Genomic DNA, 4,910 nt, shown 5'->3' on the forward strand with positions numbered 1-4,910 from the left:
AACAATGGAACTGAATATGTAGAGCAAAAGAGACGAGCCTTGCGTGGCAATAAAATTTCATGCAGACGTCGCTCCATTGTAATTGAGAGGAAGATATCTGTTCTGAGGGGGATTCAGAAGGAGAAGACCACTCATATTTACCCCCTGAGGTCTTCGCTCTAACTTGGCATGCTGATGTTGGCTATATCATGCTTATGGTGCCTTGCATTGCTTACTTTATACATCAAATATGTCATCTGCTTAGTTTAGACATCCTTTGTGCGAATGCCATTTGTTTAGTTTATTCATTGTTTATGTGAATTATGCAACGCCATCTTGTTTAGCCTAGCATCATATATGTGAATTTTGCAATACCATCCTACTTAGCCAGTCATCTTATATGTGAATTATATCAGGCCATCCTTTTTTTCGTTATGTATTACATTAGTCAACAATGTTAGTACATTCAACTAGTCTTCATGTGCATCAGCCATTTGACATGGTGATGGAAAATTCTGGAGTGAAAAAAGGTCTTAAAAGCAGACTATGCTATGTGACGAAGCGCATATCTCGCTGGTTACGGATAGCTGCTCAGAGGAGGATTCAGAGATAGATGACCAGTCCTATCCCCCCCCCCGATGTGTATACTCTAACTTGGCAGGGTTATGTTGCTCATATCATGCGTATGGTGTCTTGCATTGCTATGTCATTTGATTAGTTTAGACATGCTTTGTATGAATGCCACCTGTTTAGTGTCTAATTACCATGTATGTGAATTATGCATTCCCATCTTGTTGCAAGACATTATATATGTGAATTATGCAATGCTATCTTGTTGCAAAGGCATTATATATGTGAATTATGCAATGCCATGTTGTTCAGCCAATCATCATGTATGTGAATTATATCATGCTATCATTTTTTTTGTATTGCGTGTTCCATTTGTCGACAATGTTTGTATATTCAACTACTCTTCCTGTGCATCAGCCATTTAAAGCGGTGATGGAAGTATCTGGAGTGAAAACAAGGTATTCAGAGCAGACAATGCTACCTGCTGAAGTAGACATCTTGCTGGTTACAGAGAGCTCCTGAGAGGAGGATTCATAGACTGATGACCAGTCCTATTTCCCCCCTGAGGTCTATGCTCAAACTTGGCAGGGTTATATTACCCATGTCATGCATGTTATCTTGCATTGCTTAGTTTTTACATCATATATGGATTGCCATCTGCTTACTTGCTTACTATATAAATCATATATTTGAATTATATCATGCCATCATGTTTACAACAGCATCCATCTGAATTATGGCATGGCAACCCATTTAATAAAGACATCACATAGTTATATCACCTCATCCTATTTAGTGTTTACATTCATCATATTTTGAATTATGTCATTCTATCCGTGAATGTATGTGAATTATGGCATGCCAACCTATTTAATAAACACATTATATAGTTATATTATGTCATCCTGTTTACATAGTCATCATATTTTGAACTATGTCTTTCCATCTTTTTTAGTAGCCATCATAATGTGAAATTGTGTCATGCTATCCTGTTTAGTTAGCCATCATATATGTGAAATTGTGTCATGCTATCCTGTTTGGTTAGACAACATAAATGTGAATTATTTCATGCCCTCTTTTATTCCCCACTATCCATTGCACCTGTCTATCATACAATGTATGTACTATCAATTACTTTTCTTGTTTATCATCCATTTGAATTGGAGAGGGTGATGGCAGTATCTAAGGGAGTAACAACACGATCTTCAGAAAAGATAGTGCTACCAGTTGATGCAGATAGAACCATGGTTGTACTTGCCCAAGAACCAGCCCCACCACACATAACCCAGACTATCGCGGATTGTACCCCTATCAAGTTGGACAGAGAACCAGCTACACCCCTTCTAACCCCAATCCCGGCAAATAGTAACCCAGTTCCAGTTGACACAGCATCGTCTCCACCACAGAGCACCCAAACATGAGCAGTTAGTAAGGGAACTGAAGTGCCCAAAGCACGAGGACCACCACTCTGAATCCCAACTCAACGCTTAAAGGAGAAGAAGATTTGTTCTCAGGTAAAGTTCTGTAGCTATGGTCCATACTCCTTTGCTCTTGCATCACTATATTTACTCATACCAATTTTTTTCAAATTTGAAAGATGGAATTGAAACTCCAATAGCGCAACAGGTATGTTTTAAACCTGTTTCTTTAACTAGTTTGCTATTGTAACTTGCTCTATGTTGATTTCAGTTTCAATTGAATAAACAGTTATGTTCTCATGTCATGCACATTACAAGTGTTGTTATTGCTCTATAGTTTCCCACACTTATATTCTGTCTATTCTGCTTTGTCTTGAACAAATATTATTTGAACTGTGTCTCCATCTTGATTTGGAAACAAAAACTAGAATGATATAGACCATAAAGTGATCATGGTACATAGATATATGTTTGTTTCATGCTGTTATCATGTCCACTTTACTACTAAACTGATTTACCAAAATGAGTTTCATATACAACATGGTAAACCTATGATGTGTCTGCTTGTTTATCTTTTAGAAAGCAGACAAAATATTGGAGAACAGTACCCCATTATGCAATGGTAAAGGAAGTAATGCAGATAAGGTTCAAGATAGTGAGACATCCCTGTTAGTCTCCAAGAAATCTGATAAAAACTATCTTGAAGACAGTGATAGAACCCAAAAGTCATGTCTTGATGTAGTGTTCAAGTTACTGGCCACTACTGCTGCCACAAGCTCTTCAAACTCGCTGCCTGAATCAGTTCATCTTCCTGAGTCTCAATTCAAGTTGAAATACATCAAACAGATGTGCTGTGACACGAAGCTGAAGGACTGAGGAATTCCCTGCAGAATTCAGATGCATACTTTCTGGTGCAACAGCAAGCGCTCGAGGATTTAAGCGCCAAACAAGAGAAAGTTAATAAGCTTGCTAAGCATATTGCTAGCATTATGGGTACCCAGGATATTGTTTCTGGAGATCTTCTGAAGTGGTTTCAGTTCTAGACTTGTTTTGCTACGACGTTTATTTGCGCTGGTCACCAACTTTGACAACCAGTGTATATGATATGTTGCTTTGTTCCCTATATTTGCACTTGTGGCAAACTTTGATGCCCAGTGGATGTAATATGTGTAATAGCCGTGATAGCCTAGCGTAAGTTGCTTGCTTATTTATTTCCTTGTTGTCTTGTTTATTTGTTTGCTTGTAGTCAGTGCAGTTCTTTTTCCGCGGTTTGCTAGTGGCCACAATAACCTATTTTTTAAAACTAGGCCACAATTACCATGGGCTACATATTTACTGTAGTGGCACCGGGCCTCCTACGGGCTGTAGAAACGATGGGGCTTCTACGGGCCATAGAAACAATGGGCCTCCTACTGGGCGTAGAAACAATGGGCCTTCTACGGGCCATAGACACAATGGGCCTTCTTCGGGCCATGGACACATTGGGCCTTATACGAGCCATATCACCAATGGGCCTTCTACGGGCCGTATGATTGATTGGCCAAACATTGGCCAATAACAGACCGTATTATGACCGTAGATGGGCTAGAGTTGGAATCGTCCGTTCATGGGCCGACCATAATGGGTCGTCGTTAATCGGTCGTATTTGATGATGCTATGAAAAGGGCCCAACGTAATAGGAGGCCACAAATGGGCCGACTGTAACCACGGGCGGAATTTGGCCCACAAGGAAAAAATTACAGTAATGGGCCGTAAGTAATCGAAATGCTCAAAATGAGCCCAAGAATAAATGGGCCCTGAGAAGGCCGAAAGATAACATGGGTTGGAAATGGCCCAATGGAATAATGGGCCGTTAATGGGTATAAATTGATACACTGTTCATTACGGGCCAGTTTCACCATGGGTCGTTAATGAGCCAAGAGTTACAAAGGGCCTCATATGGGCCAAAAGTAGTCATCATCCATACATGGGCCGGAAGTTAAAATGGGCTGGAATCATGTTGGACGGCCCAGATGATGCTATTGGGCCTAATTCGGATAGGTCGTAATGAGCCCTAGGTTAGCGGGTTGTAAATGGGCTATATGCGAACAGGCCGTTAACAGACTTTCCGTGGGCCAGCCCGCTACCTTTTGACCAAGTCAAACAGGCCGACCTTTTCACAGGAATGGCCCTCTGTTGGGCCGTGCCACGTGTCGACGTATCATAGGCGCCTTCGGTCCAATGAGTGGATGACATCTGTCCCAACGTTAAGGGGACACGTGTTTCCTCGAGCCAATGATGATTTTACACGTGGAAAATCCCCATTGGTCGGGGCTATTAACAGGTTATCGGATCCAAAACCCGACCCGATAGCTTAACTTATTCCGTTACGGTGGATGCCACGTGTTGGTCACCCATGATGAAAGCACTTCTATGACACACGATTTATCGTCATGGAAGTGGACACTTCCGTGATGATTATTGTGTTAATGTCACAGAATACTTCTACGACAGCACAGGTATGACTATCTTAATTCTGTCATAAAATCGTCATGGATGTACATGCAAGATAGAAAACGTGACATAATGTGACAAACACGTATCATCACAGAAGTGTATTTTTTTGTAGTGCCATCACCTAGCCATTCGCCGCATGAGCTTTGGATATGGTGGGTCCTTTCAAGACAGCACGCGGCAGCATGACTCATCTGTTGGTCGTTGTGGACAAATTCACCAAGTGGATAGAAGCCAAACTAATCAAGAAGCTGAATGGTCCGACTGCTGTCACGTTCATCGCCGACATCACCGTCCGATATGGCGTTCCCCATAGTATCATCACCGACAACGGCACCAACTTCGCCAAAGGCGCATTGGCCTGTTTCTGCGCGAATCAAGGCATCTGACAAGACTTAGCGTTCGTTGCCCACCCGCAGTCAAACGGGCAAGTGGAGCGAGCAAACGGCC

This window comes from Triticum dicoccoides, chromosome 3B, assembly GCF_002162155.2.
Source record: "Triticum dicoccoides isolate Atlit2015 ecotype Zavitan chromosome 3B, WEW_v2.0, whole genome shotgun sequence".
Lineage (NCBI taxonomy): Eukaryota > Viridiplantae > Streptophyta > Magnoliopsida > Poales > Poaceae > Triticum > Triticum dicoccoides.